Source organism: Electrona antarctica, assembly GCF_951216825.1.
Source record: "Electrona antarctica genome assembly, chromosome: 17".
Lineage (NCBI taxonomy): Eukaryota > Metazoa > Chordata > Actinopteri > Myctophiformes > Myctophidae > Electrona > Electrona antarctica.
In genome coordinates this window covers 11,062,706-11,077,978 of record NC_136798.1, presented here as the reverse complement: position 1 = coordinate 11,077,978, position 15,273 = coordinate 11,062,706, and positions in this window count along the sequence as shown.

Below are 15,273 nucleotides of genomic sequence, written 5' to 3'. Positions count from 1 at the left end.
GGTTCCATTCGTACACTCTCAGAGTTACAGTAAGTCAAGGGTCCATTTGGTTCCATTAGTACACTCTCAGAGTTACAGACCTGTAAGGGTTCATTTGGTTCCATTTGTACACTCTCAGAGTTAGTAAGCCGAGGGTCCATTTGGTTCCATTAGTACACTCTCAGAGTTACAGACCTGTAAGGATCCATTTGGTTCCATTTGTACACTCTCAGAGTTACAGACATGTAAGCGTCCATTTGGATCCCCCCTCAAGGTTCACTTTGAGAACCACTCGTGTATTGACCAGGGACACCGCTAACGGCAGTCAGGGGACTGCAGCAGTGTCCAAATTCTGGGGCATTTTGATGAAACCAGTCCTCGAATCCGTTGAACCGTCAAAGGTCGTGATTTTCCGCTCCGCGTTTCCTTTGCGATTGGATAAACTACTGTGTCGGATAATTCTACCTCCTACAGCAACTGAGTTTTGACGGACGACTTTCATCCATGTTTGACATGTTGAGTTCCTTCAGCAATGAGGCTGCTCATGGTGACAGCTAGGGCTGTGCAATATATTGATATTGTGATGAGAGACTAGATATGGTCTGGGATTTGGATATCGTAATATTGTGATATTATTGTGTGTGCGTGTGCGTGTGTGTGTGCGTGTGTGTGTGTGTGTGTTTTAGTTTTTCCTGGTTTTAATAACTTAAGAGACAACGTCGCCCATTTTCAACCCATCTTCATATACTGGTCCAGAGTAGACTCTCCAGAGGAGGGCTGTGGACAGTTCAGAAATCCGCCTACTACTAGTGACATCATTGATGGGGATCCAAACTAATAAACTGCAGGTTTTCTATTCCTGGAAAGTTAGATTCTATAAGGGAAGTCATAGACCCCATATACCCCAGGGATTTCTTTGCGACCCTATCGATGCGTTCCGAGTTTTTGAATGTAATGCACAATCTATGTAAAGTGCCTTGGATAAAGGCGCTATATAAATGCACCATTTACCATTTACCATTTTTGTATTTTGGTAAAGAATGATTTTGTCCAGCCCTACAGTGACAGTTTAGCATGCGGTGGCATTTCAGCTTGCACTGATTTGTCAGCTGCTGGAGGATTATTCTCAAATCACAGTTGGGTATTTGATGAAATCTTATCACACAAAAGGGCCAAAAACAATTGGCTGTTACTCTACTGGAGCAGAGACATCTGGGCATACATTTACTACAATAAACTTTAATGCAAAACCTTAACATTTGCCAGACATTAACAAGATCTACAAGCACCACCATATAAGACCACAATGGAAACAAGTCTCCAGGACTTTGTGTTATCATTCTAGCCTATGTCTGGCTGTACCTTTTACATTTATGGCTAATAAAGTATTCAATCAATCAAAATTCCCACAGCCTCAATTATTGGTCACTTTCTCCATACAGTATGTTCTCACTTGGGGGAAAACGGGTTCCTTACGGCCAACCTTCATCAGTCATCACTAGGCATGTAACTATTCACGCAACTCACGATACGATTCGTATTACGATATGAGGTTCACGATACGATTTTTCACGATATTTTAAACAAAAAATATTTTCCAGAAAAATTACTGTTTTTTTCACATTTTTTATTTAACTACAATTCTATCAATCAAACGGCCGCGTTTTACAATTCTATAAGTCGAACGGCCTAGTTTTACAATTCTATCAATCGAACGGCTGCATTTACAATTCTATCAGTCGAACGGCCGCGTTTTACAATTCTATCAGTCGAACGGCCACGTTTTACAATTCTATCAGTCGAACGGCCTAGTTTCACAAGTTGAACGGCTGCGTTTTACAATTCTATCAGTCGAACGGCTGCGTTTTACAATTCTATCAGTCGAACGGCCGCGTTTTACAATTCTATCAGTCGAACGGCTGCGTTTTACAATTCTATCAGTCAAACGGCCTAGTTTTACAATTCTATCAGTCAAACGGCCTAGTTTTACAATTCTATCAGTCAAACTGCCTAGTTTTACAATTATATCAGTCAAACGGCCGCGTTTTACAATTCTATGAGTCGAACAGATTGCAAAAGAAGTAGCATTACTTTTGACAGTGTAGAAACATAATTGCCTTCCTTTTTTTTGGAAAATAGATTTTTTTATTTTATTAAATAGATATATCGATATATATCGATATATACGATATATCGTTACATGCCTATAGTCATCACCATTATCACCAAAACCAGCACCGTTCAATGCTGCGTCTTGAGCTCTTCTCTCTCTTGACAAATCAGCACTGGTTATTGTCAAACACCACTAATCATGGAACTTCAAATACCCCGACACTCCTGCCATCTTAGCAGGCCGGTCTAATAAATGCCCCCCCTGGCATTCTAGTAGAAAGTTCATTCCTCACTTCACCTTGTGGTGTGACAGCAATGCTTCATTTCACGCTAAGGCAAGTGAACATTTCATCAGCTCTCTCCACCATGTGTGCCGCCTGTCTGCCATCCACCAGAATCAGCCATCATCCATAAAGATGCAGTCAAGTCAGCGGATGAAAGAAACGCACCAAACTATTATAATCTGTCATTGAATCACTCAAATCCTCTATACTCCATTAAAATTTACCAGCGGGCCGTTTCTGTACTTGGTCCGCTCTTTTCTTCCCTCTACAGCTTTGCCAAAAAATAGCCATAAAACTGTCCATAAAAAGGCACACCACATAGCCTACTATAGGAACGAGAAACTAAATAAAGATGACTTTATTCATTCCAGGGGATAAATTACATTAGTTCAGTAGCCAAAGTGGGTATAGCAGCCAACAAAGTGCAATATATAAATCAATACAATGTAATTCAGGAAACAACAGGAACTAGACATCCCACTGTGAATGATCAAGACAGAATATGCCCATCTTGTTGCAGTGAGTTTTTTGCCCTTCTGGCTCATTGTTACCTGATATGTAAAATATTTGATCACTTTTGTGCAAGTGAATGTATTCCTAAACTCTGCTCTCACCACCACAGAGCAGTCATTATAGCGCAACAAAAAAGCTACGATTAACTACTTAACCCTGGCATCCGTCATTTAGGCATGTCATTATTGAAAATAAAACAATGCTGGGAGGCTACACTTACAGTAGCCTACTTTAAGTGGTTAAAAACACATCACACTTTCCCCCCATACTTCCTCAGGCTCACGAACACCCAGGTCAGCAGGAGTTCAGAGCACAAAAGCTGATATTATTGAAAATAATATAATATGAATGTCCACTGGCGTTTTGAAATTAATGCCTGTTGTGATGGCATAAGCTTACTACACTTCTTTGTATAAAAAAGAAGAAAAAAAAGGGGGAACTGAGGAAATAGTTATACTGTAATTTGTTCATGTCATAGCTTTTCTAAATGGACCATGCTCAGTAATTTTCCAGGACACAAATGTCTTTAGGCTGGTAAGTGAAGTGACATCCTACTGCCAGAATCCAACATCCTGATGCCTTTCAATACCTCTGAAGGCTTTTACGGCTGTGGCTCAGGAGGTAGAGCAGGTCGTCCAATGATCCATGGGTCAGCGGTTCGAATCCCGGCTCCTCCTGTCTACATGTCGAAGTGTCCTTGGGCAAGACACTGAACCCCAAATTGCTCCCGATCCGCAATCGGTGTGTGAATGTGTGTGTGAATGGGTGAATGTAATGCACTATGTAAAGCGCCTTGGATAAAGGCGCTGTATAAATTGACCATTTATCACAAACAATGCTTTTAAGTATAACGCATGACATATTGATATATTGGTTTGAGACTATAAGCATTAGCCCAGTCTACTCAAATTCCTCTCCTAACCAGGGCTCTTATGGATTTCCATGCACAGCCACCAACCTGCCATTTGGACACTGCCTGTTATGGTTTATTTATCTGTAGCACTAATACAAAATTAGCTTCTCAAAAGCCATGAATAAATAAATAAAAAACTACTGTACTTCAACAATGTCCAAAGACCATCCATCTTCAACCACTTATCCGTAGTCAGGTCGCAGGGGAAACAGCTCCACCAGAGAGCTCCAGAGCAACAACATAAATACAGTGCCTACACCCAGAGGAGTAGGACAAAGGCCCAGGGATCATCAAATATCCTAGTCACCCCAGCAACGGAGTGTTCACTCTGCTACTGTATGGAACATGCTACAGTACGGGGCATACGGCCTCAACCCAGCTCAGGGCAGTTTCTATATCAAGGCTTATTATAATTACATTTACAGACGCAGATTGTACAAATTCCATACATATTTTGTATTGCCATTTCAGATTTTTACAGCACTTTCTCAGTATTACACTGTACTTCAGGATGTTCAATTAACTGCCAACAGTTCACTTTACCACTGCAGCTACATACTGTAGGTGACTGTGCTATTTATATAGATAGATATAGCTATTTAGTACTGCATGAGTACACACATGTACATTATATACAGATATACATTGTAAGCTACTGAACAGGGTGCGGAGACCACTGCAGGCTTCAGTGTCTTGCTCAAGGACACTTTGACATGATGCCGTGAAGAGCCGTGATTGGACTGTGAACTTGGCTCTCAGGCCGCACTCATAAGGGGTTAGTGGCAATCAGGTCTATGATTAGGCCCCTACTATGTTAGTCAATGAGCCTCTCGCTCTGCCAAGATAGACTCCAAAAGGTTTCTTTGATCAGACAAAGGGAATAGAAAAGAAGACAGGGGTAGTTTGCATAGATGAAGAAAATACAGCAGACAAAAGGAAGACGAGAATTCCAAAGACAAGCGGTGCAGGTAGACAAAAGTAGATTAAGTTGGGAGAAGACAGCATATCACTCTGTCACACAAAGCTTTGACTTTATATTAGAGCAACATTCAAAGCACCAGACTTCACATCAGGTTGGGGGTGCATGGGGAGGGAGGGAGCTAGGGGGATACTATGCTTGGGGGCATATTCTGTATGCTGTGAGGGGGAAAAGTTAGTTGTACTTGTAGGTGTCATCATGCACCGAAGCACCAAAGCCACAAAGCAAACATAAAGAAGACAAGTCACAATGTCGCAGTGTGCGATACCCACCCACAACCAAGTATAAATCTGGCATTACTGTAAATGCTGCAGGCCGCGTGACCTATAGACTGACCTTTAAGCTGATGTATGATTTGCTGTTATCCCACCTACTCACTATATGAAGTGCAATAAATCCTTGCTGAGCTATGACTAATACCCAATTTCTTCTGTGCGACATCTCCTGCCATCACCACCCCCCACACACACACACACGCACAGTTGCACACGCACGCACGCTCTGCAGGGGGGTGCACGTGCCAGTGCAATATGGACATCATTTCATACTTAAACATTTGTGCCAAATATCTCAATAGCGGTACAATATGACACTTATTTTAAAAGTGTAGCAACAGTGCAAACTAAACATTCTTCAAAAACCAGCATTGTCATGTCTCTGTGCTGACCAATAAACTCAGAAAGTGGCATATACCCCTTTTCCCATAGTGTAGTTTAATTGATTAATTAATTGATTGGTTCAGCAGCAGATTTAAATTGGAAACCTGCTGTTAAGCCAATCAAACGAAGCAATGGGAAAATGAAGTGGAACAGGATACAGGTATGCCACCTTCTGAAAACTGGGACTACAGTACAGTTATGCACAGAGCCGAGTCAGTCTCGGCGGTGCGCCTAGACCTCCCAAACGTTTTAGCTCCAAAAGAGAAATCGTATGCCTCCCCGGGGCCTAGTGAACTAGTGAAAATAGCAGATCTACAAGCTCACAATGTGTCACGATGCAATGCATTGTGCTTGTAGATCTGCTATTTTCACTACGTATTATATGCTTTCTGGAAATGTTTGATTGTTTTTTCGTGCGCACGCATGTACGCACGAGCGCACACACACACACACACACACACACACACACACGGTATGAGGTTAATTAAGTGCGTGCGTGCCTGCGTGCCTGCGTCCCCTTTAGCTCAAGAGCCATCTCACCAGTAGCCAACAGCGCAGACAGAAGCCAGCAGATGTCCAGGGAGGGGATCCAGCAGGCAGGCAAGCCGTCTCCTTCCTCGCCGTGAAGTCAGCACTTCTCTGTCACATCAAATAATTGAATTTCCATTCGTCAGCAGTATTCACATCTATCCACACTCAGCAGGTCTCCGCTATAGAGAGTGGGAGAGAGAGAGAGAGAGAGAGATAGAGGGAAGGAGTATACTGTAATTACCATCATGTGAGATGGCTTTAGAAAAATTGCACAAATTGTCACAGCTACTGTGTAAGTTAGTGGACATGAAGCCAGGACCTTGCACAATGTGGCAGAGGACATTTGTTTGTTTCTAGAATGCATTCCATAGTTTGTCAACTGTCAGATACATTCTGCAAGAATAAATTGTTACCATAACATATTCGCATATTTCTATACAGTAAGTGCATCCAAGCAGCAGTTATTGTTGAAAAATGTAATTGCGCCTTACTACATTGTATCAAAAGTACAGTAACCCAGCCATTAACAGTGCTAAAAGTGAACCTACAGTCAGTGTGATTCAATTAAGTAGTTGTGCATGGCATATCTAGCCAAAGGGTAATTTCCATTATAGTTACTCACAAACAAAATAATTGTTGTGTCACTCTTGTGTCACTGTATAATTAAAATAAGTTAAAATTAAAATAAGTTGCAGCTACATGTATATCACAAATTAATTTGGGTATCTGCTTGTGTTTATGCGCATGCAACCGGGAGCAGTGGGGGATCATTCTGGTTGTGACGAGGTTAAACATTCAACTGGTACCAGCAAGTTATTTAGTCTGTGTGTGCACATACAGTAGCGCAGATTGGCATATTTATTATCGCTGTGCACAGTTTCTCCCATATTAAAATGTTATACCCAATATGGGTATAGGGTACGGTTGTGCACCCTGTGAACGATACAGAGGTGTGTGTGTGTGTGTGTGTGTGTGTGTGTGTGTGTGTGTGTGTGTGTGTGTGTGTCAGACTTCCACAACAGCTTCGTTTGCTTCCCGCGTTTACGCGTCTTACTTGTATTGTACTATACTAAAGTAAAGTATTATGTATGTTAGTATTTTAAATGTAATTTAATTAAATTCACCTGCACAGTAAAATGCTCACTGTTAATTTAACAGTGTATAATGGTGTTCCGTGGGGTTTGATTTGTACAATCCCAGAGTTAAATGAACACTGAGGATTTTTCAGTGTGGTTCCACCACTGGACGGACAAAAAGGGTCCAGTGGGTACCGGAGCATATTGCATAATTCACGAGAAGAAAGGCACATTGGTGGATGAGCTTTGTGTGCGCATCAAAGGTAGAGGACCTAAATTAGCACCGCAGCTCACTCGCAATGAGCTACAGCAGGGGTTCTCAACGTTTTTGGCCGGGGACCCCTGGAAATGCTTTGGCAATGTCTCGGGACCCCCGCCCCGCCCCCTCCCGACCCCCAATATAAATTGACTGCTACAATAACCTTAAACCATTTTGGGCGGGAACCCCTTTTGGTGTTTTAAGCATTGTTATAATTTAGCTATTGAAAAATAGCAGATCTACAAGCTCGTAGCGCGCCACCGAGTGGCGCGCTACGAGCTTGTAGGTCTGCTATTTAAATAAATAAAATTAAAAAATATATATATATATATTTTTTTTTTAATAATTTGGGGACCCCCTAAAATAATTTGGCGACCCCCCGAGGGGTCGCGACCCACGGGTTGAGAACCCCTGAGCTACAGTACCTGGCCTAAAACATGAAATGGTAGTAGCCTACTTAGAATATTGTGAGAGGCACGTACCACACACTTTGCATTTCACCATGAACGGTCAGAGACAGTTATTTCTTTCTGTATTCATTAGGCATGTGATTGGTGCAGTTAAGGTCAGCACTGGTGAGGGCAGTTAGCAGAGATTGATTGGGCTATAATTGTTCAGTTCGGCTGCAGTTCTGAAAGTGATGCTTTTTCAGTTATTTAGTTTAACTTCAGGATACAACCCTTTTTAGGCCCACTTTGTTTCCAGACTGAGTGCAAGCAATCGAGATAAATTCAGTTAGGTGTTAATGTAAAGCACTATAACAACAGCCAGAGGCCTGTTCTCAGGAGATGCTTCATCTACACCACTCCTTTTAAAAGAAGAATAATGTTTTCTCCCTCTCCTGCAATTTACTATGGAATAGTGGCCACACTGGCCAGCATAGAATATAGTCCTGCATTTAGGAGATGAAGGCACTAGTGGTCAGAGGAGCACTCACTACTGTACCTAAATAGGTTTGAATGGGGTTTCTATACGTGTAAGTATGTAGGACTGGTTCAATCCTACCCTAAATCTAGGCCTAAGACGTGACACCTCAAAGTGGGGTACATTGCATCCACTGGTCAATCCAAGGGCCTACCACTCCACTCTCTTGATATGTTCTTTCCCACCTCTATGTATGTATGTAGTATGTAGACAACATGACCTGTGTTTTTTAGATTGAACAGGAGCTTAATTTTAATTGAAATGGCTACTTTTGATGTGTCCCTTGTTGTGCATTAAAGATTTTAGAGAGTCATCATTTATTTGTTGGCAGAAAGAAGCAGAAGATGCATGAGGAATACTGCATGCAGCAAAATGTCTTCATTACAAGAAAGAGCTGGTGCCAGCAGGCCAACTTAAACTGCACAAGACAACTTCTGCATGTTGGCTCAATGTGTGTAATCACGCTAAGCATTTACATGGAAAGATTGAACAGAAATCTAGGTGTTTAATAAGAGTATGCTAAATCTGATTATGATTTTGTGTTCAATATCATTATCATATCATCATCATATCATTAGTAGGCCTACGTATATTGTATCTAAACTTAGCCTACTGAATGGGTATAGCTATAGTCAGTTGATAATAAAACGTAATTGGGCTCATGCGCTTCAAACTAGGCTACTTGCCAAATAGTAGGTGTCCGACCTAAATCTGTCACAGTTAGAGTAGGGATTGATTCATTGATTGATTGATTAAATATTTTATTGACAGTTTAATATATTCAAGTACAGCAGATCACCTCCACTGCAGATTTACTAGTTTTATTAACATTAGCATACTACAACAGATTGGTTAAAATATTTGTATTTCATGTGTCAGAACCCTGTCCCGGCCTGGGGTCCTCATCGTTGGATATGTTGTTCCCACAACCAAGAAGAGTATTTTACCCTTTACTGGAGGTCCTAGGCCCGTAAAATGACCCCATGAGGAAGTGTTGACCTTTACTGAATTGCTTCAGTTTCAGTTAATTTGACCACCTAACTTCAGATTTGGGCACCCTAACATGTGGTCTTTAAGTGTTGGGCCTGTGGTCATCTTAGTGGCAAGGAGGTCCAGTGAAAGGCCTACATACTCTACCAAGATGGAGGAACAACATTTTACAATCTGGGAACCCTTATAGGCCTTTGTATGGCTACAGTACGACTGGTTCAATCCTACCCTAAATCTAGGCCTAAGACGTGACACCTCAAAGTGGGGTACATTGCATCCACTGGTCAATCCAAGGGCCTACCACTCCACTCTCTTGATATGTTCTTTCCCACCTCTTGGAGAGTATGTAGGCCTTTCCCTGGAAGGACTAGTAGCATGCCAAAGTTTGTGCTATTGCCATTGAGAATGCATTGGGCGTTTAAGTTAAATAACTCAGAAACTACAAATTATTTCAAAGTAAAAAGTTCCAGCATTTGTCTTCACAGTAACCTGAATTATAAAATGTGTGAATGGAGTTTCTAGGTGAAAGTGATTTTTTACGTGCCATTGAGCCCCATTATAAATTTATCAAATTTGAAAGCACTATATTTCTAAAACTATGAAACATTTCAAAGATTCCATTTCAGGCAAACATGTCCACTGTAAGATGAACCTAAATAGGTTTGAATGGGGTTTCTAGGTGTAAGTATGTAGGACTAGTAGCATGCCAAAGTTTGTGCTATTGCCATTGAGAATGCATTGGGCGTTTAAGTTAAATACGGGGAGGAAATATGACAGCAAACTGCCTGTCATATTTTCTCCCTATTCCAAAGCCCCCCCAGGTACATTATATATTTAAACTATTTTCAGCAATGGTACACTTATAGATCTTGTTGAGCTGGTCATTTTGAAAGTAGATCTCATGTCATAAATGTGTGGGCACCCCTGTTCTAGCCCCTAGGATGACCCGAGGCCCACCACTTAAAAACCACATGCTACGGTGCCCAAATCTGAATTTAGGTGCTCAAATGAACTCAAACTGAAGCAATTCAGTAAAGGTCAACACTTCCTCCTGGGGTCATTTTAGGGGCTGGGACCTCCAGTAAAAGGCCTAAATACTCTCCAAGAGTTGGGGAACAACATATCAAGAGAGTGGAGTGGTAGGCCCTTGCATTGACCCAGGACCAGTGATTAAATGTACCCCACTGAAAAATAGCAGATCTACAAGCTCGTATTGTGGCACTCTGTGCCGCACTACGAGCTTGTAGATCTGCCCAAAGTTGAAGGGCTTCAACCTTGGGTACTGGGTAGCTGAAGCTCTGCCCTTCAACTTTGGGCACTTTTACATGTAGGCTGACCCAAAGTTGAAACAGTTGCAAGGGGGACATCTTTGGGCATGGGGTCCTCATCGTTGGATATATGTTGTTCCCACAACCAAGAAGAGTATTTTACCCTTTACTGGAGGTCCTAGGCCCTAAAATGACCCCATGAGGAAGCGTTGACCTTTACTGAATTGCTTCAGTTTCAGTTCATTTGACCACCTAACTTCAGATTTGGGCATAATTACACCATTGCTTCAGTTTCAGTTCATTTGTCAACCTTCTTTCAACTTTGGGCACTTTTACATGTAGGCTGACCCAAAGTTGAAACAGTTGCCAGGGGGACATCTTTGGGCCTGGGGTCCTCATCATTGGATATGTTGTTCCCACAACCGAGAAGAGTATTTTACCCTTTACTGGAGGTCCTAGGCCCTTAAATGACCCCATGAGGATGCGTTGACCTTTACTGAATTGCTTCAGTTTCAGGTAATTTGACCACCTAACTTCAGATTTGGGCACCCTAACATGTGGTCTTTAAGTGGTGGGCCTGTGGTCATCTTAGTGGCTAGGAGGTCCAGTGAAAGGCCTACATACTCTCCCAAGATGGAGGAACAACATTTTACAATCTGGGAACCCTAGGCCTTTGTATGGCTACAGTGCGACTGGTTCAATCCTACCCTAAATCTAGGCCTAAGACGTGACACCTCAAAGTGGGGTACATTGCATCCACTGGTCAATCCAAGGGCCTACCACTCCACTCTCTTGATGTTCTTTCCCAACTCTTGGAGAGTATGTAGGCCTTTCCCTGGACCTTCTAGCGGCTAGAAGGTCCAGGGAAAGTCCTACATTGTAGGACTAGTAGCATGCCAACGTTTGTGCTATTGCCATTGAGAATGCATTGGGCGTTTAAGTTAAATAACTCAGAAACTACAAATCATTTCAAAGTAAAAAGTTCCAGCATGTGTCTCCACAGTAAGCTGAATTATAAAATGTGTGAATAGAGTTTCTAGGTGAAAGTAATTTTTTGACGTGCCATAGAGCTGCCATTGAGCCCCATTATAAATTTCTCAAATTTGAAAGCACTATATTTCTAAAACTATGAAACATTTCAAAGATTTATTTTCAGGCAAACATGTCCACCGTAAGATGAACCTAAATAGGTTTGAATGGGGTTTCTAGGTGTAAGTATGTAGGACTAGTAGCATGCCAAAGTTTGTGCTATTGCCATTGAGAATGCATTGGGCGTTTAAGTTAAATACGGGGAGGAAATACAGTACGTTTCTTTAACGACATAAACCTTGCATCACAATTCTGGGGAAATTATAAGCAAACATTCTGAGAAAATAGGCAAACATGAATCTAGAGTTGCAATACCCTCCATTGACTCCCCACTCATCTGATTTGCGTTTGCGATCTGCGTGTATTAAACACCGTTAAACTCACCAAAATTGCAGCTCTAGGCCAAGCTTGAATTATCCCCTTTCAATCTGCCAAGCTTTTGTTTCATAAAAATCCACCGTAGACATGTTATGAGCTACTTTATGTCAAGAAATTCTGTGCAGGTGATTCTTTTGTGTTGGAGTTTGGAAGCGCTCGTCGAAGTCACAATAAATGGCCCTGCGTACCACCCGTTTCGAATTTGCACATAATACAGGAGGCAGCAACGTGACCCGTTAAAAAAACGAGTGCTACACTTCACCTGCACAGAATTTCTTGACAGAAAGTAGCTCATGTGTTTTTTATGAAACAAAAGCTCAGCAGATTGAAAGAGGATAATTCAAGCTTGGCCTAGAGCTGCAATGTTGGTGAGTTTAACGTAGTTTAATACAAGCAGGTCGCAAACGTGAGTGGGGAGCCAATGGAGGGTATTGCAACTCTAGATTCATCCCATTATAAAAAAATCTAGAGTTGCAAATTGCGGCTAGCATCAGTTAGGTTAGATGCTAACAATATGGACTCTTTTCTGAGTTTTATCAGGAGCGGCTCAGACTGAGTCTCCATAGCAATGAAGAAAAAAGTTCTCACCTGTTCTCACCTGTTCTTGCTCTCTCACTCACATCTACTACTACTCGAAAAGAAGGTTGATGATATCAGTAGCTCCTTTACCCCCCTCCCCCATAAAGAAGCACTCGACTCAACCAATGCTAACCATAACATACCATGCATGTCCTCCTTCTCTCCTCTATCCCCAGATGAGGTCCTGAAACTAGTCACATCCACTAGACCTACCACCTGTCCTCTCGACCCCGCCCCGTCTCCAATCTTCCAGACCATCGCACCTGACTTGCTCCCCTTCATCACTTCCATTATCAACACCTCAGTAACCTCAGGCTGCGTCCCATCTGCCTTCAAGTCAGCCAGGGTATCACCACTCCTCAAAAAACCAACTCTTGACCCCTCAGATGTCAAGAACTACAGACCGGTATCACTCCTTTCCTTTCTTTCCAAAACCCTTGAACGTGTTGTCTCTAACCAGCTTTCTCTCCATCTCTCAGAGAACAACCTGCTGGATCCCAACCAGTCAGGATTCAAGAAGGCACACTCCACGGAAACTGCACTCCTCGCAGTCACAGAAGCACTACATGCTGCCCAGGCTGCTTCCCACTCTGCAGTCCTGATTCTCCTAGACCTATCGGCGGCATTTGACACAGTGAACCACCAGCTGCTCCTAGGCACCCTAGCTGATCTAGGCATAGGCGGGACGGCGCTGAAGTGGTTCTCCTCCTACCTCTCTGACCGGACTTACCAGGTTTCTTGGAAAGGTTTGCTATCACCCCCCCGCACCCTCCAAACTGGGGTCCCACAGGGATCTGTACTTGGTCCCCTCCTCTTCTCACTGTACACTAAATCCCTTGGCACCATCATCTCTGCTCACAATATATCCTATCACTGCTATGCCGATGACACACAACTGTTTCTATCCTTCCCCCCCTCTGCCACCCAGGTAGAAGAGCGCATCACTGCATGCCTGGCTGACATCTCACAGTGGATGTCTTCCAACCACCTCAAGCTGAACCCAGACAAGACTGAGCTTCTGTTCTTCCCAGCTAAGTCCTGCCCTATGCGGGAGCTAACTATCTCCGTAGACAACGCCCTGGTAAAGTCTGTCCCGACAGCCAGGAACCTTGGTGTTGTCCTGGACAGTCAGCTCTCGTTCAAAACACACATCACAGCTGTCACTAGATCCTGTAGGTTTACACTCTACAACATACGACGAATTAGACCGTTCCTCACCCAGGAGTCAGCCCAGCTCCTAATCCAGACAACAGTCTTGTCAAAACTTGACTATTGCAACTCCCTCCTTACTGGCCTACCGGCATGTGCACTTAAGCCCCTCCAACTGATCCAAAATGCCGCAGCACGCTTGGTCTTCAACCAGCCAAAATTCTCACACGTCTCCCCCCTTCTCCGCTCGCTCCATTGGCTCCCGGTCGCTGCCCGCACAGAATACAAAACTCTGATGCTGGCATTCAAAGCAACCAAAGGCATGGCCCCCCCATATCTCACAAGTATGATCGTACCCTACAAACCCTCCCGCTCACTCAGATCAGCCAACGCAGGGAAGCTGGAGGTACCTTCACTAAAAACGCCGGGACAACGCTCCACACGTCCCAAACTCTTCTCCCTTCTGGCTCCAAAACTATGGAATGCACTTCCCATTGCAGTCAGAACTGCAGCCTCACTCCCAATCTTCCGCCGTAGTCTGAAAACCCACCTCTTCAGACTCCACCATGGCCCGTAGCACTTGCCCTAGCCTAGCCCCTTAGATAGCACATTATGTAGACTTAGATAGTATTTTAAACAGACTTATAGCTTGTTATGTAGACAGCTCTAGAATTGCACTTTATGTAGTCATAGCACTTTATAGTACACATGTATAATATATTATATAGTATAGTATGTATAGTTTACATAGATACTCCACTGTTACGTTCTTAGTTTACGCATGATTCATGATAACTACTTTTTATACATGTGATGTATGCCATGCTTTTTTGTTTTTGCTTAATGTAAGTCGCTCTGGATTAAGAGCGTCTGCTAAATGCCTAAATTGTAAATTGTAAATTGTACTTACGTTTTTTCTATCCCCTCACCTCACACAATAATATACTTGCTTTGTTTCAGAACATGACTACCACATACACACAACTTTCAAATTAATATCCTACTATAAATGCGCCACGTCTGTCTGTGTGTGTGTGTGTGTGCACGCGTTTCTGTACGGTTGTAATGCACGTAACTCGAGAACCGTTTGCCCCACCGACTTCAAATTCGACACGCGCGTTCCACACCCCCGCAGGGAGTGCAGTGCCCGGTATCGAGTCGGTCGGACCCACGGTTCTCCAGAACCACCACAAAAGGCTCCTGTCAGGCCCTGCCATTGGGCCTAATGAGACGGTTCTCCAGAACCACCACAAAAGGCTCTGGTCAGGCTCTGCCAGTGGGCCTAATGAGCCAAAGTCCCCTCACCTGTGCAATTTCCAACATCTGCCTCAGTCAATTGATTGCCATGCCAACCCCACACCTGCAAATTGATTATTTAACCACTCCACTTTTCACAATCAGTCACTTTTCACTCTTCAGACACAGGCAAACTGGCAGATACAGAGATCTCCATGTGGGACACAGACAGACAGTTAAAACGGGTGCTATGACAAGTTGACAACGGGTATTATTAGGTTCCCAAGTTGCATCGTACAGTTCTAGTTAGTATTATAATTGAGGACATTTTTATTACTTTTTTGATTTTTCCGCA